Source organism: Podarcis muralis, chromosome 13 (assembly GCF_964188315.1).
Source record: "Podarcis muralis chromosome 13, rPodMur119.hap1.1, whole genome shotgun sequence".
Lineage (NCBI taxonomy): Eukaryota > Metazoa > Chordata > Lepidosauria > Squamata > Lacertidae > Podarcis > Podarcis muralis.
In genome coordinates, this window is record NC_135667.1 from 5,554,900 (window position 1) to 5,581,521 (window position 26,622).

A 26,622-nucleotide genomic window follows, 5' to 3' on the forward strand; every position below is an offset into this window, starting at 1 on the left:
GGTTGGGGGATGAGTTGGGGGGAATAGGACCAACGCCAGCTGTGGGGAAAAGTCATTACCCACCCCCCCGTCCCCACCCCACATCAGGAACTGTGAAAGTCTGCCAAATGGGGACCAGTAAAAATAGGCCCTGAAATTTGGCGTGAAAGCAGAGAGACGCAGGAGGGGTCAAAAAAGCAGCAAAAGGGGTTTATTTTTCAAGGGAAGGAGCACAGACAACCCCCTGATATGTTGGAAGGAAGAAATACTGATGTCTGTTAGACTACACTGCCCAAAGCGCTTAGCACCCATTCCAACACACTTCAGGCAGTTCCGTGTGTGAGAGAGGGCACTAATAAATTCTGGATGCTCACCTCTGATTCCTGCATCGCAGGGCGTAGGGCTAGATGACTGGGGGCGTTCCTTTCCAGCTCTACAAATCTACTTTTCGAAAATGAAGTGGGGGGGGTGAGGAAGGGGTGTGCAGAATTAAGGGAAATTGGGAAGGGTTTTGCCAATTTGTGTGCGTTGGGAACAGGGCCGGATTTAGACTTGCCGATCGCATGGTCGGCGGTTCGAATCCCCGCGGCGGGGTGCGCTCCCGTCGTTCGGTCCCAGCGCTTGCCAACCTAGCAGTTCAAAAGCACCCTTAAAAGTGCAAGTAGATAAATAGGGACCGCTTACTAGCGGGAAGGTAAACGGCGTTCCGTGTGCTGCGCTGGCTCGCCAGATGCAGCTTGTCACGCTGGCCACGTGACCCGGAAGTGTCTGCAGACAGCGCTGGCTCCCGGCCTATAGAGTGAGATGAGCGCACAACCCTAGAGTCTGGCAAGACTGGCCCGTACGGGCAGGGGTACCTTTACCTTTACCTTTAGGCTCCTGCAGGTAATGGGGCCCTTGATATGTCCAGCTGTCCTTTGCCAACAACAAATTGTCCCTTGTTTTTGTGTTGAATATATGCTATATGGTAATTTGTGGACATCATAGGTATCTGAAGCCATTTGCACATAACAAAATACGTATTTTAACGAAGTAATTGTTGAGAAGTCCATGGAGAATGCAAAGTCCATGCAGAATGTAGGCACCCTCTATATAGAAAGGAGCAAACCAGGGATATTTTAGGGAGCAGGCTAGCAGGCGGGGCCCATGACTTACATCATAGGAGCCTACACAACACAAAACACTGTTGCTGTATGCAGGTTTTATTTTATCTGTTTTGTATCTTATGTTTTGGAAATCTACATCCAGTTGTTTTTTTCCTTTAATTTTTTTGGGGGCCCCAAGCTATAGCTTGTTTAACTATAGCGACATTTTTGCACCTTCGCCGCATCAAGCAGTTGGTCCCTTCCCTTTCCCGCCCCAACCTGGCCACAGTGATCCATGCGACGGTCACCTCCAGGCTTGACTACTGTAATTCGCTCTACGCGAATCAGCCCTTGAGACTGATACAGAAACTCCAGCGGGTACAGAATGCTGCAGCGAGGCTCTTCACGGGGTCTCTGCCATGGGAGCATATTCACCCAGTGCTTTTCCAGCTGCACTGGCTCCCGGTGGAGTACAGGGTCAGATTTAAGGTGCTGCTTTTGACCTTTAAAGCCCTTCACGGCCTAGGACCCTCGTACCTACAGGATAGCCTCTCCCGGTATGCCCCGCGGAGAGCCTGAAGTTCCATAAATAGCAACACCCTAGTGGTCCCGGGCCCTAAGGAAGTCAGCTTAGCCTCAACCAGAGGCAGGGCCTTCTCAGTGATGGCTCCGGCCTGGTGGAACGCTCTGCCTCATGAGACCAGGGCCCTGCAGGATCTGATTTCTTTCCGCAGGGCCTGTAAGACAGAGTTGTTCCGCCTGGCCTTTGGCTTGGAATCAACTTGATTCCCTCCCCCTCTTTCTTTTTTCCTTTCTCCTCCTGTGATGAGGCTGCATTTTAATGTTTCAGTGTTTTAATGTTGTATTTTAATCTTGTTTTTAAGTATTTTAATCTTGTTGTTTAGTTTTTAATTCGACTTGTTTTTATTATTGCTTGTTAGCCGCCCTGAGCCCGGCCTTGGCTGGGGAGGGTGGGGTATAAATAAAAATTGTTTTTGTTTGTTTGTTTTTTTGATTATTATTATTATTAGTAGTAGTAGTAGTAGTAGTAGTAGTAGTAGTAGTAGTAAATCCGGCACTGGCAGAAGGGGGGAATATATAGGTAGGATTTCTCTCCCCCCTTGCAAGATCACTTTCATTCAGCACTGATGCAAAAAAAACAAAACGAGGCTGGCTGCCTTCAATTTTAGCATTTCGAATTCCTGACAAATTCCTTAGCAATCCTTCCCAGTCCCCAGTCTCCCCGCAGAGAGAAAGGGCTGCAGGGGCTGCGGTGAATTACTGCCCCACCTGGGCTCTGATAATGAGTTTATAGCTGGCTGGCTGGAGAGGAAGGAATTGGAATTTTTCTCACCTCCCAACGTCCCAGGGTCCCATTTGGGCCCTTGGTTTATGGGCTTGAGCATCACATCTCCGGATCAAACTCCCAGAATCACTAAAGACCACCCTCTGCTCTCCTTAGGGGGCAGAAGTGTGTTTAATTTATTGTACTTATTGCAATCACGTCCCACCTTCTTCTCCGAAGCCATTTCCCCCCATGCAACAACAACCCTGCGAGGTAGAATAATAATAATAATAATTTTTATTTATACACCGCCCTCCCCAGCCAAGGCCAGGCTCAGGGCGGCTAACAAGCAATAATAAAAACAAGTGGAATGAATACAACTTAAAAACAAGATTAAAATACAACATTAAAATATTGAAACATTTTTAGGTTAGGCCGAGAGGCAGTGGCAGAACTGGCAAAACTGACACATAAGCTACGGGACAAGGATAACTGTGACTTGAAAGATGAATGGGAACCCTTGGCAAAGTATTTGAAGATGCAACAAAGCGAACTGGACTCCTTGGCCGGCTTTGAATAAACATTCACCAACTTTTCATTGATAATAATCAGCTAAATAGTTTGAGGATCTAGACAACTTTGTAACATGCAGAAATCAGCATTCTCAGAGAAACCAAAGACTGGAACTGAGGGAAGTGGGGTGTGTGGATGGGTTTTGTGTGGGAGGACGGGGGGAGGGAGGAAAAATGGGGGGGGGAATAAGGATGAGATGTTTCTGGATAATATGTTTTGTTTTAATTTTGAATATTTATTATTATTATTATTATTTTTAAAAGAGAGGCAGTGGCGAAGCTCCATGGCCGAGTCGAGATGGTGGTGGTTTTTTGCGACAACGGCTGCGAGAGTTTTAATAGCACAAGGATGGAAGACTGAAGAAACCCCAACTAAAGAATCATGGCAAGAAAAATTGATGGACTATGCAGAACTGGCAAAACTGAGCTACGGGACAAGGATAACTGTGACTTTAAGGATGAATGGGAACCCTTGACAAAGTACCTGAAGAGGCAACAAAGCGAACAGGACTCCTTGGCTGGCTTTGAATAAACATTCACAAACTTTTTATTGATAATAATAATATTGAGGATCTATACAACTGTGTAACATGCAGAAAACAGCATTTTTAGAGAAATCAAAGAATGGAACTGAGGGAAGGGGGGGTTGTGTGGGAGGGAGGAAAAATAGGGAAAAAATAAGGATGATATGTTTTTGGATAATATGTTTTGTTTTAATTTTGAATAAAAGTTATTAAAAAACGAGAGAGATGGTGGTATTTTTAAAAAACAAACAAACAGCGCTTTAACCACTATATCCCACTGCTAATAAGATGATACATTGGGCCTGGACGGTGCGAGCTGTTTTATTTTATTTTTAATGTGGGTGCAACTTCCACAACCTCTTTCTTTTTTTCCTTTCCTTTTGGAATCTGAGCAACTCTGCGCTTTCAACCGATTTGTGTTGGTATCAATATCTTTTCCCATTCCACTCCACCTCCCACCCAATTTTGAATTGCAAGGCGCCTCTTGCAAATGGAAGAGGAATGGAAGACAGAGACAGAGAGGAGCGGCTGCAAAAAGGATACGGAGAGGAGATTTTACTAAGGAAGCATTGGTGGTTCAGTGGTAGAATTCTCGCCTGCCACGCGGGAGGCCCGGGTTCGATTCCCGGCCAATGCAACTTGACTTTTTCTCCCCCCCCCCCCCCACCTTCTTTTTTTGCAGACTTGAAAGGAGAATAAATATAAACTATCTCAAACTGGCAGTTTTAAATTTTTATTTTTATTTTACTTAATCGCCTTACTTCTGCAAACAGGCACAAAGAGAATGGCAGGATTTTAAAAGTTAATAAAAAAGAAAGAAGCATGCGAGGCGGGGGAGGGGGGGAACATTAGGTGTGGTGAGGACTGGGGAGAAAAGTTTCTTTTTGGACCCATTAAACATTAGGAAAACAAAACGTGCGTTGCATTAGCCGGGAATCGAACCCGGGCCTCCCGCGTGGCAGGCGAGAATTCTACCACTGAACCACCAATGCGCCGTTGAAAACAGCTGGATGGGTCCTTTGATGAAGGAAAATTCCCAGCGTTTGGCGGTGATGCTGCACAAATATGTTCTAAAAAGCAAGCAGGTTTCCTCCTCCCTGAGATGGGGTTTTATTTATTTATTTTCCTGTATATACAGAGGGATGTTTCTGAAGGTCGCAAATGCGCCGCTTACGAATAATAAGCTATAATCAAAATCGGACCTAATTGAAGTCAGACCCATTTAAACAAATGGGTTTAAAGCAATTTAAGTCCTTGCTTTTAATGGTCCCAACTCTGAGCTGGGTCTCATCCTACGTCTCCCATTAAAACTTGGTTTTATTAAACAGCACGGTTTCCAACGTTAAAAATATACAAAAAAGGAAAACACAATATACGTAATTTTTAAAAAGCGAGAACGAAACAAGCCAACAATCCAGACACATTTAAAAGACCATAGAGCAGGCATCCCCAAATTTGGCCCTCCAGCTGTTTTGGAACTACAATTCCCATCACCCCTGACCACTGGTCCTGTTAGCTAGGGATGATGGGAGTTGTAGTCCCAAAACATCTGGAGGGCCGAGTTTGGGGATGCCTGCCATAGAGGCACTTTTTACGCTGAATGCTACCACGGATATTGCGAGTACAGTGGTACCTTGGGTTAAGTACTTAATTCGTTCTGGAGGTCCATTCTTAACCTGAAATTGTTCTTAACCTAAAGCACCACTTTAGCTAATGGGGCCTCCTGCTGCTGCCGCTCCGCCGGAGCACGATTTCTGTTCTCATCCTGAAGCAAAGTTCTTAACCTGAAGCACTATTTCTGGGCTAGTGGAATCTGTAACCTGAAGCGTATGTAACCTGAAGCGTATGTAACCCGAGGTACCACTGTATTGTTAATATTCTATCTGTGATGTAAAAACAAACAACTAAATCCGATTCTTAACACAATAAGAAACTGAGAAACAGTTTCTACGCAAATGCAATTCTGGTTCTAAACGCAGCATAAGGGGTCTCTATAGTATAGTGTATTTTATAGTATAGTGTATTTTATAGTATAGTGTATTTTAAAATTGGGGTTTCAGAGTTTTTAGGGGTTTTTATAGTATAGTATAGTGCATTTTAATTTTTTAAAAATTTATACTATAAAATTTATACCATAAAAAGTTTTTATAGTATAGCATAGTGCATTTTAAAATGGGGTTTCAGAGTTTTTAGGGGTTTTGGAATGTTTTATGTAGTTTTTCAATTTCATTGTTCTGTATGGGACAATGACAATAAAGATATCTATCAATCTATCTAATATACGCGTGTGGGTTGCTGCTGATGAGAGAAGAACAGCGTGCCTCTGAGCGTGTGCAGAGTACACAACACATGTGCTCCACGTGTATGTTCGATTCTTTTGTTTCTCGGAATTCCTTCCACCCTCTCTCTCACCCCCTCCCCATGTTTTTATTTTGAGAACCAACAACAGCTTCTGGAGGAGGGAATAATATGAAAATTGTATATAGAGACAGATGCACAGGATGTGCACAACAGATGCATTGGTGGTTCAGTGGTAGAATTCTCGCCTGCCACGCGGGAGGCCCGGGTTCGATTCCCGGCCAATGCAACAGTGTTTTTGTTTTGATTTATTTATATGCTCTTCATCTGTATTTATTGGTTTATTATTACAACCTCCACACATCCAGATGTTGCCCCATTCAATGCCCATGAGCTAGACCTGAAGGGGACTTGCCAATCAGAAGGTTGGCGGTTCGAATCCCCATGACGGGGTGAGCTCCCGTTGTTTGGTCCCTGCTTCTGCCAACCTAGCAGTTCGAAAGCACGTCAAAGTGCGAGTAGATAAATAGGTACCGCTCCGGCGGGAAGGTAAACGGTGTTTCCGTGCGCTGCTCTGGTTCGCCAGAAGCGGCTTAGTCCTGCTGGCCACATGACCCGGAAGCTGTACACCGGCTCCCTCGGCCAATAAAGCGAGATGAGTGCTGCAACCCCAGTCGGCTACGACTGGACCTAATGGTCAGGCGTCCCTTTACCTTTACCTTTAACTACTAACTCAGAGTAGACCCACTGAAATTAACACACCTAACTCCTGTCCATTCATTTTGACGGGTCTATCTAACTTTGAATATGACTAACACCTATATTGGGTTGCCGGCAGCAGCCCATTTTGCAGATACAGATGTTTCTGTGAGTGCAAACAACACAATCTTCTTCTTTTTAATTGAAAACTGCTTTTAGTACGGCCTCCGTCGCATCCACATAATATTGGAAGATTCAACACCCCTTGACCCGATCCGAATAAAAATGGACTGGATGAGGTGCACAGCCGCTGTGTGAGGTGGTGGCGAGAGGGACTCCATTTGCAGAAACCAGAAGTGTGTTTTCTCTTTTGAAAAGATCCCTTTAATCCAGGCATCCCCAAACTCGGCCCTCCAGATGTTTTGGGACTACAACTCCCATCATCCCTAACTAACGGGACCTACGGGACTGCCTCTCCTGGTATGCCCCACAGGGGACCTTAAGGTCCACAAATGACAACACTTTGGAGGTCCCAGGTTGCAAGGTGGTTAGATTGGTCTCAACTAGGGTCAGGGCCTTTTCAGTACTGGCTCCAACTTGGTGGAACGCTCTGTCACAAGAGACTAGGGCCCTGCGGGACTTGACATCTTTCCGCAGGGCCTGCAAGACAGAGCTGCTCTGCCTGGCCTTGGGTTTGGACTCAGTCTGACCCTTATGTTTCCCTCCCCTTATGGTTTTGATCTATGGGCTACTTTTAAAATGAGGCTGCATTTGAAATTGTATTTTAACCTGAATTTTAAATTGGTTTATTATTATTGTTTTTATTATTGTTGTAATTTTACTGGTGTTAGCCGCCCTGAGCCCAGCTCTGTCCGGGGAGGGCGGGGTATAAATACGATACAATATCTTTATTGTCATTGTCCAATACAGAACAATGAAATTGAGAAATCTACTTAAGACAATGAAAACCCCCTAAAAACTCTGAAACCCCATTTTAAAATACAATATACTATATTATTATTATTAGAGACTCCTTATACTGCATTTAAAACCAGAATTGCATTTGGTTTAAAAATTACAGTGGTACCTCTGGTTACGTACTTCACTCGTTCCGGAGGTCCGTTCTTAACCTGAAACTGTTCTTAACCTGAAGCACCAGTTTAGCTCATGGGGCCTCCTGCTGCTGCCGGGCCGCCAGAGCACGATTTCTGTTCTCATCCTGAAGCAAAGCTCTTAACCTGAAGCACTCTTTCTGGGTTAGCGGAGTCTGTAACCTGAAGCATATGTAACCCGAGGTACCACTGTAAATACGATATGATACGATACGATATCTTTATTCTCATTGTCCCATACAGAACAATGAAATTGAGAAATCTACATAAGACATTCAAAACCCCCTAAAAACTCTGAAACCCCATTTTAAAATACAATACACTATAGAGACCCCTTATACAGAATTGCATTTGGTTTAAAAATTACAGTGGTACCTCTGGTTATGTACTTAATTCGTTCCGGAGGTCCATTCTTAACCTGAAACTGTTCTTAACCTGAAGCACCACTTTAGCTAATGGTGCCTCCCGCTGTTGCTGCGCCGCCGGAGCACAATTTCTGTTCTCATCCTGAAGCAAAGTTCTTAACCTGAAGCACTATTTCTGGGTTAGCGGAGTGTGTCACCTGAAGCGTATGTAACCTGAAGCGTATGTAACCCGAGGTACCTCTGTACTGCGTTTAAAACCAGAATTGCATTTGGTTTAAAATTTATTATTATTATTATTATTATTATTATTATTATTATTATTATTATTATTATTATTATTATTACAGGACCAATGATCAGGGATAATGGGAATTGTAGTCCCAAAACAGCTGGAGGGCCGAGTTTGGGGATGCCTGCTTTAATCCGTACAAAGAGAAATCCCTAAATCGTGGAGGATGGGGGGGGGGACATTGTCCTCCCTCCACCTCCATCCAGCTGCTGGCGAGGGTTGTTAATTAGGGAAGGGGGGGGGCAAGGCTGCTATTGTCCTTCCGTCTCTCTCTCCCCCCCCCCCCCGCAGCCGCCTTCTGTCCTGCCCTCGCCCCCTCCCAGCTTTAGGAGCCTGGGAAAGTCTTCCACACGCCCAGGTGCCAATTGCCTCCCACGCCCGCCTGCCCTTTGATCCGCCTCCCGAGCGCCACTTGCAGATCCCCGGGCCCCCCGCGGAGGTGTCAAATGGCACCTCTGGCCAAAGCGGCGGCCCACGAGCCTTGGCACCTCCGGGCACCTGCCGGAGACCCCCGAGGCGCAGCGGGAGGAGAGAGCGATGGATCTGCCGGGTTCAACCCGCAGGGTGTCTATCTGCGCCTCCTCCTCCTCCGAACTGGGGAGCCTCGTTTGTTAGAGGCAGGGGCCAAAGTTCTCCCAGCTCTAAGCCCAAAGGCGCTTGGAGTGCCACGTGTGACAAAAAGGAAAAGAAGCGAAGGATATAAAGATAATACGGCATTAGTGACATAGCTGAAAGGGGTATGCAAAAACTGGTTTATAAGAACAAAGGTGAAGTTAGAATAATATTATGTCAAACTTAAATAACTGATAATAAAGGGAAAAATTGGAGACATAATAGTTGAAATGTATAATACAAAATAAGATTTGAAAGAAGGTGAAGCATTGCTGAATAAGATTCTGTAAAAGGGAACACAGAAAAGGGAGATGTGAGGGAGTCTGGAAGGAGGGTTATGAGAATAATATCTAAGAAATTGGTTTTTTATGTCTTTTTAATGTCTTTTTTCTTCTATTTTGTATGGTTTTTTTTTTTACTGTACTCTTTTTCTTTTTTGGCTTTTTTGATTGATTGTGATGGTGTTTTTTCTTTTTGGTTGTGAATGTGAAGTTTGTTTTATTGTCTAAAACTTTAATAAATATCTTTTTAAAAAAACAAATGGAAAGAAGCGCAAGCGGTAGTAGAAGTAGTAGTAGTAATATTATTAATATTATTATTATTATTAATTTATTATTTATACCCCGCCCATCTGGCTAGGTCCCCCCAGCCACTCTGGGCAGCTTCCAACAAACACTAAAATGCAATAACCTATTAAACATTAATAATAATAATAATAATAATAATAATAATAATAATAATAATAATAATAATAAAATTTATTATTTATACCCCACCCATCTGGCTGGGTTTCTTCTGCCACTCTGGGCGGCTTCCAACAGAACACTTAAATACAATAACCTATTAAACATTAAAAGCTTCCCTAAAGGGGGCTGCCTTCAGATGTCTTCTAAAAGTTTGGTAGTTGTTTTTCTCTTTGACATCTGGTGGGAGGGCGTTCCACAGGGCAGGTGCCACTACCGAAAAGCCCCTCTGCCTGGTTACCTGTAACTTGGCTTCTCGCAGTGAGGGAACCACCAGAAGGCCCTCGGAGCTGGACCTCAGTGTCCAGGCAGAATGATGGGGGTGGAGACGCTCCTTCAGGTATACAGGGCCTTCGAGGCCATTTAGGGCTTTCAAGGTCAGCACCAACACTTTGAATTGAGCTTGGAAACGTACTGGGAGCCAATGTAGGTCTTTCAAGACCGGTGTTTATGTGGTCTCTCGGTGGCCACTCCCAGTCCCCAGTTTAGCTGCCGCGTTCTGGATTAGTTGTAGTTTCCGGGTCACCTTCAAAGGTAGCCCCACGTAGAGCGCGTTGCAGTAGTCCAAGCGAGAGATAACTAGAGCATGCACCACTCTGGCGAGACAGTCTGTGGGCAGGGAGGGTCTCAGCCTACGTACCAGATGGAGCTGGTAGACAGCTGCCCTGGACACAGAATTAACCTGCGCCTCCATGGACAGCTGTGAGTCCAGAATGCCTCCCAGGCTGTGCACCTGGTCCTTCAGGGGCACAGTTGCCCCATTCAGGACCAGGGAGTGCTCCACCCCCGCCCGCCCCCTGTCCCCCCAAAACAGTACTTCTGTCTTGTCAGGATTCAACCTCAATCTGTTAGCCGCCATCCTTCCTCCAACCGCCTCCAGACAGACAAAACGGAACGAAGCGCAAGCGGTAGTAGTAATAATAATAATAATAATGAATTTTATTTATACCCTGTCCTCCCCAGCCAAGACCGGGCTCAGGACGGCTAATACCAGGTATAAAAACAATTGATTAAAATACAACTTAAAAACAAGATTAAAATACAACATTAAAATGCAGCCTCGTTTCAGTAGATAAGCGCTTTAAATCATTGCAACCTCACACACCCAACAAAGGTGGTTGAAAAATGAAATAAAGGCATTGCACTGGCAATAAAATGGTTAAGAGTCCATCCTGACTTGCTCTACTGCTGCAAGAATCTCAAGGGGGGAAATCCAGATGTTATGCACAGCATTGGTGGTTCAGTGGTAGAATTCTCGCCTGCCACGCGGGAGGCCCGGGTTCGATTCCCGGCCAATGCAACTTGACTTTTTGGTTTAATTGTTTCACTCCGTGTATAAGAATGGGAAAACTTTTTGGTTTGGGAGCCCCTTCAAATGAATACCCGAATTTCCTTCTGGCCTTCTCACCCCCCACATAACCTAAAGGAGCTTTCAAACAGGGGAGCATGGAAAGTATCCAGCCTCAATTATCATGCCCAGAAGTGGCTCCCATTAGATTCAATGGGGCTTTTCCCAAATAGGACGAGAGGCAATATCGCTCAGGTTTTCACTGACAAAATAAATCGGGGGAGAGTGAGGAGATTTGGCAGGGAAGTGGAAGCCGGGGGTCAAATCCAGACTTCCCAAGTGCAGGCAAGATTTGAGGCACCGCCTGGGCGTTCTTTTTTTTTTTTTTTTTTTGCAAGATTGTGCAAGATTGGTGTTCGTGGTGCAGTTATGTTTTTCTGCAAAAAGCTTCGCCTCGATTGGATGCAAGGTTTTTGGGAGGGGTGCGTTCCTCCCCATCTCCCCGCCCCGTTTTAAGCAGGAATGCAAGATCCTGCCACGTCGCGTGCTTCTAAACCATCCATCGCCTCTTTCCTTTTATTCCGTGGGAACCAGATCGAGCTTCAAAGGCCGGCCTGTTCAGAGTCACACCTTCTTTTTCGGGGGCGGCGGGTGGGAGTGGGGAGTTTCACAGCTCCCAACGCCCAAGAGCGCCACCCCCACCCCATTTGACGGGGCTCAGCAAATGGGGGCACTGGGGGAACCGAGGGGGCGCTGTGAGTTCCTCCCACCATAGAGGGTGGCAGAGATTAGGAGCTCTGGAGAGCTGCTGTGTAGTAGTAGTAGTAGTAGTAGTAGTAGTAATAATAATAATAATAATAATAATAATAATAATAATAATAATAATAATAATAATAATAATAATAATTTATTATTTATACCCCACCCATCTGGCTGGGAATCCCCAGCCACTCTGGGCAGCTTCCAAGAGAACACTAAAATACAATAACCTGTTGTTGTTGTTGTTGTTGTTTAGTCGTTTAGTCATGTCCGACTCTTCGTGACACCATGGACCAGAGCACGCCAGGCACTCCTGTCTTCCACTGCCTCCCGCAGTTTGGTCAAACTCATGCTGGTAGCTTCGAGAACACTGTCCCACCATCTTGTCCTCTGTCGTCCCCTTCTCCTTGTGCCTGCCATCTTCCCCAACATCAGGGTCTTTTCCAGGGAGTCTTCTCTTCTCATGAGGTGGCCAAAGTCTTGGAGCCTCAGCTTCAGGATCTGTCCTTCCAGTGAGCACTCAGGGCGGATTTCCTTCAGAATGGAGAGGTTTGATCTTCTTGCAGTCCATGGGACTCTCAAGAGTCTCCTCCAGCACCAGAATTCAAAAGCATCCATTCTTCGGCGATCAGCCTTCTTTATGGTCCAGCTCTCACTTCCATACATCACTACTGGGAAAACCAGAGCTTTCACTATACGGACCTTTGTTGGCAAGGTGATGTCTCTGCTTTTTAAGATGCTGTCTAGGTTTGTCATTGCTTTTCTCCCAAGAAGCAATAACCTATTGAACATTAAAAGCTTCCCTAAACAGGGCTGCCTTCAGATGTCTTCTAAAAGTTTGGTAGTTATTTTTCTCTCTGACATCTGGTGGGAGGGCGTTCCACAGGGCGGGTGCCACCACTGAGAAGGCCCTCTGCCTGGTTCCCTGTAACTAGAACCCTGTGTCTAGAACAACCTAGAATCATAGAATTGTAAGAGATGGAGGGGACCACGAGGGCAATCTAGTCCGACCCTGGACGACGCTGGAATCTTTTGCCCAAGGTGGGGCTCGAACCGACGACCCTACGATTAAAAGTCTCATGTACTACCAACCTGGAGCCGCCCCCGACTCCCGCAAACCAACGTGGTCATTAGAAGGCACAGGGGCCAAGGCCTTTGCTCAATAATTTCAGACAAAATTGCTGTGTGATGTATTTTTCACTTGATGGGGGAAAATAGGGCCACCCCACCATGTTTGGGAGAGATGTCCTGGAACGTTGTATGCCTGCTGACCAATATTCGCTTTGATTTGCAAAGGGTTACTAACATGAGCAGTGCTATTATGTGTGCTCATGGAGGCAGTGAGAGATTTTACTTTCTTGGGCTCCATGATCACTGCAGATGGTGACAGCAGCCACAAAATTAAAAGACGCCTGCTTCTTGGGAGAAAAGCAATGACAAACCTAGACAGCATCTTAAAAAGCAGAGACATCACCTTGCCGACAAAGGTCCGTATAGTTAAAGCTCTGGTTTTCCCAGTGGTGATGTATGGAAGTGAGAGCTGGACCATAAAGAAGGCTGATCGCTGAAGAATAGATGCTTTTGAATTCTGGTGCTGGAGGAGACTCTTGAGAGTCCCATGGACTGCAAGAAGATCAAACCTCTCCATTCTGAAGGAAATCAGCCCTGAGGGCTCACTGGAAGGACAGATCCTGAAGCTGAGGCTCCAAGACTTTGGCCACCTCATGAGAAGAGAAGACTCCCTGGAAAAGACCCTGATGTTGGGAAAGATGGAGGGCACAAGGAGAAGGGGATGACAGAGGACGAGATGGTGGGACAGTGTTCTCGAAGCTACCAGCATGAGTTTGACCAAACTGCGGGTGGCAGTGGAAGACAGGAGGGCCTGGCGTGCTCTGGTCCAGGGGGTCATGAAGAGTCAGACACGACTAAACAACAACAACAACATTATGTGTGCTTTTTCTGCATGTTCTGTAGACTAGAGGGAAGGGAAGGGGCAGATGGGTCTCATCCGCCTGGGAAGGTAGCCCACCTAGGAGAAGGAAAACTGCTCCTAAAGCTCTGTTGCCTTGCGGGATATTTTCAGGAGAAGAAATGGTGTAAACCCTCCACCATTCAGGAATGGAGTCCCTAAGGCAGTTGGGCGGCTTGTAGGCTTCTTGCTGGCAACTGCTGCAGCCAAGCTGGTGCCAAACGTCTTGCTCTGCACCCTCTATGGCTCTTCTTTGTCTCTAGATTGGTAACTTCAGTGCCTGCCTGAATTCAGGGGCAGGAACACTTTGCGTACCAGTGTTTGGAAGGCAGAGGTGGGCTGAGTCTCTTATGCTCGTATCCTGCTGGCAAGATTCCCAAAGGTTCCGGTTGACCACAGCGAGAAGAGTCTAGGTGGGCGGCCTTGGGCCTGTTCCGGTGGGCTCCTCTTGTGGTCTTATGTAGATGCCATACATTAAAAGCAGACACACTCCAAGAATCCTGGGAACTGTAGTTTGCCTCATCACAGAACTACAACTCCCAGCACCCTTAACAAACTACAGTTCCCGGGACTCTTTAAGGGAAAGTCATGTCCTTTAAATGTACAGCATGTAACACAGTCTCAGGCAAAGAGGCACCCCCCAACCCCTCACAGAGACTCAGCCTGGGAGCTTATTTTGCCCGCAAAGCATTAACCCTTTGGCAAAAAGCTAGGCTGCGTTGGCCGGGAATCGAACCCGGGTCAACTGCTTGGAAGGCAGCTATGCTCACCACTATACCACCAACGCTGGCGACTGAGGCTGCCTCCAACCTCACCTTGGCTGAGAACTTCTCCACAAACATCTGGCACTCCCTGGAGAGTCACAGGCAGATTTCTGGCCTCATCTAGCAAGGCTGCTCTTCTTAGCATCTTGGAAAACTGGCTCTGCAATATTGCACCCTGGTTTCTGAAATGCTGAAACTGGTAGGGCTGGGGCTGGGCCGGCCCTCCTGTGAGACAAGCTGAGACAACCGCCTCGGGCGGCAGGATCCCCAAGGGCAGCAGATATGGCCTCCAAGTTCCCGACAATGTTAGATCTTCACTCCCTCCCTTCTTTCCTAGCCAGTGTTGCAGTTTGCCTCAGGGGTCAAAACATCTTGGCCCAGCCCTGGTCTGGGGGCAGCTCCAAAATGTCCCTTTGGTCACCTGAATTTTCATCTTTTCTACTGCTCCCTCCTTCCAGCGCTTCAGTTCTAAACAAATAGGTCCTGGAGCTCAAAGCCCCAATCTTGCCAGTGGAAGCCTTTTTTCCTAATATTGAACACACTTGGGGCTGGGGGTTGACTGTGACTTCTCATGGTGATGGGAAAACACTCTGCACATGCTTAAAAGGCTCTTCTCCCTCTCGCCATTCCTTCACCTGAGTGAATCCTATGGTTGAAAACAGCTTCTGGCACAATTAAGTGCAGATTCCACGCTGTGGCCTCGGAGGCAGATTCCTCTTCCAGGAACCGTACTTTTCTTCTCACAGAGCTACAATTCCCAGCGCTCTTAAGGAACTATGTTTCCCAGGATTCTTTGGGAGAAAGCAGTGCTCTATCAAACGTATGGGGTGTATGAGTTGTGGGGATGTAGATTTGCCCTAGAAGTAGCGTTAACAGTGGTTTGGTGGTTGGGCTTGTAAAAGGGTGAAAGAGTATTGGGAAATGATCCATAACGAACTGGGGGGAAATGTTTAAAAGTACTTCTCCCCCCTCAAAACCAGTGTCCTTTCTGTTGTGGATAATTCAGGCTAAAATTCCTAGGTGTCAAAAAGGGTTATTTATGTCATCATCATCATCATCATCATCATTTATTATTTATACCCTGCCCATCTGGCTGAGTTTCCCCAGCCACTCTGGGCGCCTCCCAATCAAGTGTTAAAAACAGTACAGCGTTAAATATTAAAAACTTCCCTGAACAGGGCTGCCTTCAGATGTCTTTTAAAGATAGGATAGCTGCTTATATCCTTCACATCTGAAGGGAGGGTGTTCCACAGGGCGGGTGCCACTACCGAGAAGGCCCTCTGTCTGGTTCCCTGTAACCTCACTTCTCGCAATGCGGGAACCGCCAGAAGGCCCTCGGAGCTGGATCTCAGTGTCTGGGCTGAACTACTGCGGCCTGTGTTTTGTTAGCCCCAAAATGGAAAAGGAGCGAGGTCCCAGTCGAAGAGAAGTGGCAACTTAAGCTGACAGAATATGCACAGCTTGCAGATTTAACATAGAGAATAAGAGAACAAGAAGAACATACGTTTAGAGAAGATTGGAAAACGTTTATTGAATGTACGGGAAATAACAGTGTACAGCTGAAAACACTGGCAGCATTGAGATAAATTCAACAGTGCAAACAAGTTTGGGTGGGTGCAATCATGGAATACTGAATGGTACAGTTTTTGTAAAATGTGCAGGGATCTATGATATGTAAAATGATCGGTGGAAAGAGAAGAAGGGAAGGCACTGATATCTTAAGGATGTATAAATGAGTGCTTTAAATTCTAAAACTGAAAATTTTATAAAAACTATAAAAAAAACCCAGTGGTCAGGTGGCCATCAGGTGGGGGTTTAGGACGTGCCCCCCTCAAGTGGCCTGCTGTGCAGTCCTATAGCCTCTCCCCACCCTTGTCCCTCCTCAGCACCATCTATGGGTCTCTTCATCTTCAAGGGCAGGAATGCCTTTGCATACCAGTTCCTGGAAGCCACAGTTCTCCTATGATCGGATCCTGCTTGCAAACGTCCCATAGGCTCCACTTGGCCACTGTGAGAATAGGATGCTGATTCAATAGGCTCTCCTTTTATTCAAAACCATACATTTAAAGCAGACACACTCCTGGGAACTGCAGTTTGCCCGACCACAGAACTACAACTCCCAGCACCCTTAACAAACTACAGTTCTCAGGATTGTTAGAGGGAAGGTCATGTCCTTTAAATGTACAGCAGGTAACACAGTCTCAGGCAAGGGGGCACCCCCAGCCCCTCACAGAGATTGAGCCTGGGAGATTATTTTTGCCCACAAAGCATTAACCCTTTGCCAAAAAGCTAGGCTGCGTTGGCCGGGAATCGAACCCGGGTCAACTGCTTGGAAGGCAGCTATGCTCACCACTATACCACCAACGCTGGCGACTGAGGCTGCCTCCAGCATCACCTTGGCTGGGAACTTCTCCACAAACATCTGGCACTCCCTGGAGCGTCACAGGCAGATTTCTGGCCTGATCTAGCAAGGCTGACCTTCTGAGCATCTTGGAAAACTGGCTCTGCAATATTGCACCCTGGTTTCTGAAATGCTGAAACTGGTAGGGCTGGCGCAGGGCCGGCCCTCCTGTGAGACAAGCTGAGACAACCGCCTCGGGCGGCAGGATCCCCAGGGGCAGCAGATCTGGCCTCCAAGTTCCCGACAACATTAGATCTTCACTCCTCCCTTCTTTCCTAGCCAGTGTTGCAGTTTGCCTCAGGGGTCAAAATATCTTGGCCCAGCCCTGGTCCGGGGGCAGCTCAAAAATGAATTTTCATCTATTTTCTACTGCTCCCTCCCTCCAGCGCTTCAGAAAGCAGTGCTCTTTCAAACGTATGAGGTTTATGAGTTGTGGGGATGTAGATTTGCCCTAGAAATAGCATTAACAGTGTTCCAAATCTGGAGGCACAACAAGAAGGTGGACAAGAGGGCACTTTAGTTCACACCACTTACTTGATCTGGTTCGACTGTCATGGCAGCCTCCCTAACCCCTAAGGATTCTGGGAGTTTCGGCTCCCAGCAATCCTTTGCAAGAGAAGGATGGCGGTTAAGTTGCCCACAAGAAGGTTGAGATTGTGGTGTGAACATACCAGGTAGGTCGAAAATATCCCACATGGTGTGTAGTGATGGTGCACCATGGAGATGCAATTTTTACTTTTTGTTTCAAGCACGTCTGTGGATTTTTTTTGGGGGGGGGGGGTAGAGACATCACCTTGCCAACAAAGGTCCGTATAGTAAAAGCTATGGTTTTCCCAGTAGTGATGTATGGAAGTGAGAGCTGGACCATAAAGAAAGCTGATCGCCAAAGAATTGATGCTTTTGAATTCTGGTGCTGGAGGAGACTCTTGAGAGTCCCTTGGGCTGCAAGAAGATTAAACGCATCCATTCTTAAGGAAATCAGCCCTGAGTGCTCATTGGAAGGACAGATCCTGAAGCTGAGGCTCCAAGACTTTGGCCACCTCATGAGAAGAGAAGACTCCCTGGAAAAGACCCTGATGTTGGGAAAGATGGAGGGCACAAGGAGAAGGGGGCAACAGAGGACGAGATGGTGGGACAGTGTTCTCGAAGCTACCAGCATGAGTTTGACCAAACTGCGGGAGGCAGTGGAAGACAGGAGTGCCTGGCGTGCTCTGGTCCAGGAGGTCACGAAGAGGCGGACACAACTAAACGACTAAACAACAAAAAGTGCAACGCCCTGAGGCACCTCCTTGTTATCCACCAGTGAGGAGAAACCCAGGTTTTCAGGGGCACCCAAGCAAAGAAGGGATCAGTGGGTGGAGACGCCAGGGGATTAGGGGGGCAGCTACGCGTGCCTAATGAAACTGAGGGGGGCGGGGTGGGGTGGGTTGCAACCCCCGTGAAGGGATCCTTGCCTGGGACAAAGGCCTCCCCCCACCCGCCGTTATTGCCAGGGCCCTGAACAAAGGCTGCTTTTTGGCCCGGCTCCCAGGTGCTGGCAGTGAAGCCTGCCCTGGGTGCGAGAGCCGTCAGGGGTTTAATTAAAAGGAAGGGGGGCAGCCCCATTAAGAGTCCCTCTCCGGGGGTCTCCGTTGGGGCTGAACGGGGGAATCGGGACACACAACGCAGGCCTGTCCTTGACTCACCACCCGTGGCCTGGCTCCTCACCTGAGGCCTTTGCTGCCAAGATAGGGCTACAGACCTCACATGGAACAGGCTACCTATCTAGGTATGTATAACAACAACAACAACAAGAGCAGCAACAATAATAATTCATTATTTGTACCCCGCCCATCTGGCTGGGTTTCCCCAGCCACTCTGGGCGGCTTCCAACAAGGATTAAAAATACATGTTTTTGTTTAGTCGTTTAGTCGTGTCCAACTCTTCTTGGCCCCCTGAACCAGAGCACGCCAGGCACTCCTGTCTTCCACTGCCTCCCGCAGTTTGGTCAAACTCATGCTGGTAGCTTCCATAACACTGTCCCACCATCTCGTCCTCCGTCGTCCCCTTCTCCTTGTGCCCTCCATCTCCCCCAACATCAGGGTCTTTTCCAGGGAGTCTTCTCTTCTCATAAGGTGGCCAAAGTACTGGAGCCTCAGCTTCAGGATCTGTCCTTCCAGTGAGCACTCAGGGCTGATTTCCTTCAGAATGGAGAGGTTTGATCTTCTTGCAGTCCATGGGACTCTCAAGAGTCTCCTCCAGCACCAGAATTCAAAAGCATCCATTCTTCGGCGATCAGCCTTCTTTATGGTCCAGCTTTCAGCTTTCACTTCCATACATAAAATAAAATAAAATAAAATACAAGGATTAAAAATACATACAAGGATTAAAAATACAACAACAGCAGCAACAACAACAATTTTGTTCTTTATATGCCGCCCATCTTGCCCCAGCCATTCTGAGCAGCTCCCCACAAAATATGAAACACAATAAAAAAAATCAAATATCAGAAACTTCCCTATAAAGGGCTACCTTCAGATGTCTTCGAAACGTCTAATAGTTGTTTATTTCATTGACGTGATATCTAATAGTAATAATTTTATCTGCCTATCTGTCTACCTACTTACCTACCTACCTGCCTGCCTGTCAAAGGCTGTGTGTACGGCCTTTGTTCTAAATGTGCTTTAAAGGTATAAGATCTGTAAAGCACATTCAGAATGCCATTCTCCTCCCCTCAGAGAATTCTAGGCACTATTGCCCTGCCATCAGATGTCAAGGAAATAAACAACTATCTGACTTTTAGAAGACATCTGAAGGCAGCCCTGTTTAGGGAAGTTTTTAAGGATTGATGTTTTATCGTGTTTTTAATATTCTGTTGGGAGCCGCCCAGAGTGTCTGGGGAAACCCAGCCAGGTGGGCAGGGTATAAATAAATTAGAGCTACAATTCTCAGCAACATTTAGCAAACTACTCAGAATTCTTTTGAGAGTATTTACAACGTACTTGCAGAAACAACAGAAAGAAATGGACTCATTGGCAGGATTTGAATAAACTTTCACAACTTTATAGAATTTGAACATAGAAGATGACAACGTAACAACATTTAATAGTATATATACATGCAGAACATAACATATCATGTAACAAACCAGAAGGGGAAGTTGAGGGAAGTCAGGAGGGGAGGCAGAGGATAGTAAATCCTCTGGCAGGATTGAAAATGGTATGCGATATTTGGATTTTGTAACTACAAAGGCAGGATTGAAAATGGTATGCTACAAGGCAGGATTGAAAATGGTATGCAATATTTGGATTTTGTAACTACAAAACCTTAATAAAATGAGAGAGAGAGAGAGAGAGAGAGAGAGAGAAGCATAAATTAAAAATTAAAAAAAGAAAAGAAAAATCCATTTGCGCCTAAGAAGCCCCTTAACTCAGCCTCTCAGACCTACTGATTTTCAACTGAATTCATGAATCCACTTGCAACATATAGTTGCAAGTGGATTCTCAACCAAGTCATCTGTATGAAGAAAATATACCACAGTCTAGCAGATGTGTTCTGAGTAGCTTTGCTGTCCGAACAAAATTAAATCATGCAAAATCAGGGTTATGGGGGATGCAGCAAAGTTTCTGGCAACAAGAGTCTAGTTCTCATTGAGGACATAAACCTGTGCTTTCTGGTTTGGACCAGTTTCAGACTGGCCTCACGCCAACGAAAGCTATTCTGCACCAAAATTTTAGAAAGGTTGGAAATTTGCCTTGCACAGAGTCAGGCCAATGGCATAGCTTGCTCAGTATACCCTACTGGCAGGATTTCAGAAAAGGAGTTTCTCTGGAGATGCTTGGGAACTGAACCAGCGACCTTTTTTGCAAACGAAGCATGTGTCTCCCTACAACCCTTTCCCCAAAATAAGGATTTTGCATTGGCCGGGAATCGAACCCGGGCCTCCCGCGTGGCAGGCGAGAATTCTACCACTGAACCACCAATGCAAGCATAACAACAAATGCAAGCAATTCATTGCATGTTGCAAACTTTGCAAGGTTTTTATTTTTTTTGTGTGTGTGTGCCTGGGCTTTTGCCTGGAACTTGCTTGTTTCCTGGGCGGTGACATTATTCTGTGCGGAGGGGGGAGAGAGATCGGAAGCGGGGAGAGAGAACCATTCAGACGCACAATCATCCCCACCTGCAGCCCAGCTCCAAGTTGCGTATTTCGGGGGAGAGGTTTCCCTGAGCAGAAGAGCGATGTGTTCAGACTTGCAAGCCAGGTGGCTGTGATGGCCGAGTGGTTAAGGCGTTGGACTCGAAATCCAATAGGGTTTCCCTGCGCAGGTTCGAATCCTGCTCACAGCGCGAGGCCAGTCTTTTCCCTGCAAGCTTTCTTTTTGACCCTTTTAGATGTCTTCGCTTTCTCTATCTCGCACACAGCTCCATTCATTGCAAAGGAACATCTCCGCTTCTGACACGGAAGTGACACGGGCAGAAGCGGCTGAATGATCTGATCAACCCTCTTCCCCCCCCCCTTTCTCACATTCCAGATGTTAGAAGCAAGCAACGCATCCACAAATCTGGAGCGATGATGCACAATTCTGATCTTGGCTGGGTTTCCCACGAGGTGCGTCTTAATCCCAGCAGATAAGCTCTAGGCTATTTTCACCCTGCTGGTTTCTATAAATAAACCCGCAGTTTCAAATAACAACAACTGCATTTTAGCAACAGAGGCACATTAGTAAACCGCCTCGTTTCAGAAAGTGTGGGCTGCTGTCGTTACTGCGTGGCAAAGAGAAATGCACTCTGCACATGCTCAGATTCAGCCCCCTCTTGGGATCTTATAGATTGGCGTGGGAACTGAAGCTTTATCCCTTTTGCACTCCTCCCGGGACACAATTCGAATCCTGCCTCACCCAAGAGTCAGCTTCAGGGCTAAACCTTGGAGGATGTCTCTGGTCATGTGCAGAGTGCCTTTGCCCTCACTGACAAGGAACTCCAGCTAACCTCACACATCTGGGAGGAGGGGAGCAGATTCTCTGGTCAAGGTTTCCAGGCAGGAATTATTTCTCTTTTTCATTAAGAGCTGAACCCTGGGGTTTTAGATTACTGCAGCTACTCTGGTGCAAAGGGAAAGGGGAAAAAAAAAAACGCTCTGCGCGTGCTCTGAACCACCACCTGCGATCCTCGCGCATGTGTGAGCGTGCCAACACGAGAGTTCCGCTTGGAGAAAATCGTTGCGCGTCTCTAAGGGCGCAGTGCCTTGGCCACACGGGTATGCTTGATGATCTGGGCAAGGCCAAAATTAATTTGGGGGGCTTGGGCATATCAATTTCTTAAAGTTTCCTGGGGGAGCTGTTTCTCGAACTTTTGAGCAAACAGGCAACCAGCGACCGGCTCCAACATCGCGCCATGGGCTGGGATCGGACGCACGTGTGTGGGGGGCCGGGGATCTGAACAACAAAGCCTTGCTAATGCAAAATCTTTGGAATTAACATGTGTAGAGCATGGTGGGGTTCTGGGAGAAGGGGGGGGGCGGAGATCTGCAAATGGATCCACGAGGGTCCCCTCCCCTGCTCATGGCAGGCCCAGCTGGTCACTTAGGGGGCTGGAGGTGTCCTTTTTCCCTTGGGAAAAGGAGCCATTCCCTCCTCCGCCTCTGCCCTCTTTTATGGTGGAATTGCAAAAGAAGCCTTTGATCCGGATTTTTAGCACCTTGCCGTGTGTTTACAAATTGGCTGCGCCCCTCCCTTGCCACCTTCTGCTGTCCACGCGACTGGGGTACCTGGCAGGAGAAGGGGGGTGGTTTAAATTTCTCGAATTTCAAAGCTGTCCGGTTGCTCCCCACCACCTTCCTCCAGGCAGGCTAGCTTTTGTGCTTCCAAGCAATGTTTTGAAAGCCCTGTCCTTTTCACCCCCTGCACAGCAGGCAGAGATCCAACCGGTGCAGCTTTCCCCGAGAAGCCTCCTCACCACTTGAATTTCTGCCTGCGGCGTGCACAGTGGCGTAGCGTGGGGGGTGCAGGGGGGGCCGGCCGCACCGGGCGCAACATCTGGGGTTAGGGCAAATCCATGGGTTAGGGGGCGCAAATCCACAGGTTAGGGGGCGCAAATCCATGGGTTAGGGGGCGCAAATTACTTGCCTTGCCCCGGGTGCTGACAACCCACGCTACGCCACTGGGCATGCACAACATTCCTGCAGACATGCACACCACCCCCTGTTCTGAAATCCTGTTTGGAGAGACAGGCTTGGGAGATCAGGACGAAAGTTTAAACCCCACCAATGAATAGGAAGAGGGGACCTTAGAAAACTGGATTAGGGGGCATTGAGAGGGGCGAATCCCTTTAAGGGGATTGTTCCTTTAGTGGCTCTTGCGGATGTTGGGGGGGAGGATTATCCGATTAGTGCTAAATTAAATAGTTCATTCCGCTGCCTCCTTTATCCCCGGTGTGTTCAGCAAAGCAAAGCCAAGATCAGATGGGATTTGCTTTGAGGGGCAAGAGGGGAAGGGAAACTCTTGTGAAAACCTTTGCACGTAGAAAAAATAAAATAAAATCACTCTCAACCGCTTGATTTCCCAGTGTTATAACTCCACATAGGGTGGCCACATAAAAAATTGACGATGCACCTGTGCCTGAATGTGCCTCTAAAACATGGGTAGGCAAACTAAGGCCCGGGGGCCGAATCCGGCCCAATCGCATTCTAAACTGTAGTTAAAGCTCTGGTTTTCCCAGTAGTGATGTATGGAAGTGAGAGCTGGACCATAAAGAAGGCTGATCGCCGAAGAATGGATGCTTTTGAATTCTGGTGCTGGAGGAGACTCTTGAGAGTCCCATGGTCTGCAAGAAGATCAAACTGATCCATTCTGAAGGAAATCAGCCCTGAGTGCTCACTGGAAGGACAGATCCTGAAGCTGAGGCTCCAAGACTTTGGCCACCTCATGAGAAGAGAAGACTCCCTGCAAAAGACCCTGATGTTGGGAAAGATGGAGGGCGCAAGGAGAAGGGGACGACGGAGGACGAGATGGTGGGACAGTGTTCTCGAAGCTACCAGCATGAGTTTGACCAAACTGCGGGAGGCAGTGGAAGACAGGAGTGCCTGGCGTGCTCTGGTCCAGGGGGTCACGACTAAACAACAACAACTAGCATGTTCTACTGCAAGTTAAGGTGCAGGAGCAGGGCTAAGGCAAAATGTTGGCAACCCCACCAGCATGTTCCACGGCTGTAACAAGCCTATGTACCAACATTTGGAGAAGAGGCTGGTGTGACTTGAAAGCCTTTTCAATTCTAGTTCACGCAATAAAAGCTGTGATCTCACCTACTCTAAAAAAATTTGGTTGGAGGGAAGAGCAAATTCTGTTTCCGGGACTTCGGACTCTTATCATACTTTCTCATCTCCCAGTAGATTAAATGACTTAAATGGAGCGTGGAATCTGGACTTCATTGTGCCAGAAGCTGTTTTCAACCATAGCTTTCACTCAAGTGAAGGAAAGCGAGAGGGAGAAGAGCCTTTTAAGCATGTGCAGAGTGTTTCCCCATCACCATGAAAATCACAGTCAATCCCCAGTCCCAGGTGTGTTCAATATTAGGAAAAAAGGCTTCCACTGGCAAGATTGGGGCTTTGAGCTCCAGGACCTATTGGTTTAGAACTGAAGCGCTGGAGGGAGGGAGCAGTAGAAAAGAGATGAAAATTCAGGGGACCAAAGGGACATTTTGGAGCTGCCCCCAGACCAGGGCTGGGCCAAGATATTTTGACACCTGAGGCAAACTGCAACACTGGCTAGGAAAGAAGGGAGGGAGTGAAGATCTAACGTTGTCGGGAACTTGGAGGCCAGATCTGCTGCCCCTGGGGATCCTGCCGCCCGAGGCGGTTGTCTCAGCTTGTCTCACAGGAGGGCCGGCCCTGCGCCAGACCTACCAGTTTCAGCATTTCAGAAACCAGGGTGCAATATTGCAGAGCCAGTTTTCCAAGATGCTAAGAAGAGCAGCCTTGCTAGATGAGGCCAGAAATCTGCCTGTGACGCTCCAGGGAGTGCCAGATGTTTGTGGAGAGGTTCCCAGCCAAGGTGATGCTGGAGGCAGCCTCAGTCGCCAGCGTTGGTGGTATAGTGGTGAGCATAGCTGCCTTCCAAGCAGTTGACCCGGGTTCGATTCCCGGCCAACGCAGCCTAGCTTTTTGCCAAAGGGTTAATGCTTTGCGGGCAAAAATAATCTCCCAGGCTGAGTCTCTGTGAGGGGCTGGGGGGTGCCTCTTTGCCTGAGACTGTGTTACATGCTGTACATTTAAAGGACATGACTTTCCCTTAAAGAGTCCCGGGAACTGTAGTTTGTTAAGGGTGCTGGGAGTTGTAGTTCTGTGATGGAGCAAACTGCAGTTCCCAGGATTCTTGGAGTGTGTCTGCTTTTAATGTATGGTTTCGAATAAAAGGAGAGCCTATTGAATCAGCATCCTATTCTCACAGTGGCCAAGTGGAGCCTATGGGAAGTTTGCAAGCAGGATCCGATCATAGGAGATCTGTGGCTTCCAGGAACTGGTATGCAAAGCCATTACTGCCCTTGAAGATGAAGAGACCCATAGATGGTGCTGAGGAGGGACGAGGAGGGGGTAGGCTATAGGACTGCACAGCAGGCCACTTGAAGGGAGAACTTCCTAAACCCCCACCTGATGGCCACCTGACCACTGGTTTTTTTTATAGTTTTAATAAAATTTTCAGTTTTAGAATTTAAAGCACTCATTTATACATCCTTAAGATGTCAGTGACTTCCCTTCTTCTCTTTCCACCGATCATTTTACATATCATAGATCCCTGCACATTTTACAAAAACTGTACCATTCAGTATTCCATTATTGCACCCACCCAAACTTGTTTGCACTGTTGAATTTATCTCAATGCTGCCAGTGTTTTCAGCTGTACACAGTTATTTCCCATATATTCAATAAACGTTTTCCAATCTTCCTTAAATGTATGTTCTTCTTGTTCTCTTGTTTTCTATGTTAAGTCAGCAAGTAGTGCATATTTTGTCAGCTTAACTTGCCACTTTTCTTCGGTTGGGACCTCGCTCGTTTTCCATTTTGGGGCTAATAAAACACAGGGCCTTCTGGCAGTTCCCTCATTGTGAGAAGGGAGGTTACCGGGAACCAGGCAGAGGGCCTTCTCGGTAGTGGCGCCCGCCCTGTGGAACACCCTCCCTTCAGATGTGAAGGAAATAAGCAGCTATCCTATCTTTAAAAGACATCTGAAGGCAGCCCTGTTCAGGGAAGTTTTTAATATTTAATGCTGTACTGTTTTTAAGACTTGATTGGGAGCCGCCCAGAGTGGCTGGGGAAACTCAGCCAGATGGGCGGGGTATAAACAAATTATTATTAGTATTAGTAGTAGTAGTAGTAGTAGTAGTAGTAGTAGTAGTAGTAGTAGTGACATAAATAATCCTTTTCGACACCTGGGAATTTCTTTTTTGTTATTATTATAAAAGTTTGTATTAGTTTTCAATACAATATACATATGATACCATACCAAAGGTTTATCACAAATTATATATTATGGACTACCTTCAGCTTATCTGGCAATCATCCGTAGTTAAATTTTAGTCACGCATTTCCTGGGAATTTCAGCCTGAATTATCCGCAACAGAAAGGACTCTGGTTTTGAGGGGGGAGAAGTACTTTTAAACATTCCCCCCCCCCCCAATTCGTTATGGATCATTTCCCAGTACTCTTTCACCCTTTTACAAGCCCAACCACCGGACCACTGTTAACGCTACTTCTAGGGCAAATCTACATCCCCACAACTCATACACCCCATATGTTTGATAGAGCACTGCTTTCTCCCAAAGAATCCTGGGAAACATAGTTTCTTAAGAGCGCTGGGAATTGTAGCTCTGTGAGAAGCAAAGTACGATTCCTGGAAGAGGAATCT

The 26,622-nt window shown here is 47.0% G+C and overlaps 9 non-coding genes across 9 annotated transcripts; 5 read left to right on the forward strand and 4 right to left on the reverse strand.

Annotated features, from left to right (window-relative positions):
* The first annotated feature begins 4,011 nt into the window (after positions 1–4,011).
* On the forward strand, positions 4,012–4,082 carry TRNAG-GCC (transfer RNA glycine (anticodon GCC)). Its single transcript has one exon. It is a non-coding gene; the product is annotated as a tRNA-Gly (tRNA).
* A 284-nt stretch (positions 4,083–4,366) lies between these two features.
* On the reverse strand, positions 4,367–4,437 carry TRNAG-GCC (transfer RNA glycine (anticodon GCC)). The gene has a single exon. It is a non-coding gene; the product is annotated as a tRNA-Gly (tRNA).
* A 1,524-nt stretch (positions 4,438–5,961) lies between these two features.
* On the forward strand, positions 5,962–6,032 carry TRNAG-GCC (transfer RNA glycine (anticodon GCC)). Its single transcript has one exon. It is a non-coding gene; the product is annotated as a tRNA-Gly (tRNA).
* Positions 6,033–10,792: 4,760 nt separating this feature from the next.
* On the forward strand, positions 10,793–10,863 carry TRNAG-GCC (transfer RNA glycine (anticodon GCC)). Its single transcript has one exon. It is a non-coding gene; the product is annotated as a tRNA-Gly (tRNA).
* A 3,431-nt stretch (positions 10,864–14,294) lies between these two features.
* On the reverse strand, positions 14,295–14,366 carry TRNAG-UCC (transfer RNA glycine (anticodon UCC)). The gene has a single exon. It is a non-coding gene; the product is annotated as a tRNA-Gly (tRNA).
* Positions 14,367–16,638: 2,272 nt separating this feature from the next.
* TRNAG-UCC (transfer RNA glycine (anticodon UCC)) lies at positions 16,639–16,710 on the reverse strand. The gene has a single exon. It is a non-coding gene; the product is annotated as a tRNA-Gly (tRNA).
* A 3,928-nt stretch (positions 16,711–20,638) lies between these two features.
* TRNAG-GCC (transfer RNA glycine (anticodon GCC)) lies at positions 20,639–20,709 on the reverse strand. The gene has a single exon. It is a non-coding gene; the product is annotated as a tRNA-Gly (tRNA).
* Positions 20,710–20,988: 279 nt separating this feature from the next.
* Positions 20,989–21,070, forward strand: TRNAS-CGA (transfer RNA serine (anticodon CGA)). Its single transcript has one exon. It is a non-coding gene; the product is annotated as a tRNA-Ser (tRNA).
* Positions 21,071–24,799: 3,729 nt separating this feature from the next.
* Positions 24,800–24,871, forward strand: TRNAG-UCC (transfer RNA glycine (anticodon UCC)). Its single transcript has one exon. It is a non-coding gene; the product is annotated as a tRNA-Gly (tRNA).
* The last annotated feature ends 1,751 nt before the right edge of the window (positions 24,872–26,622 follow it).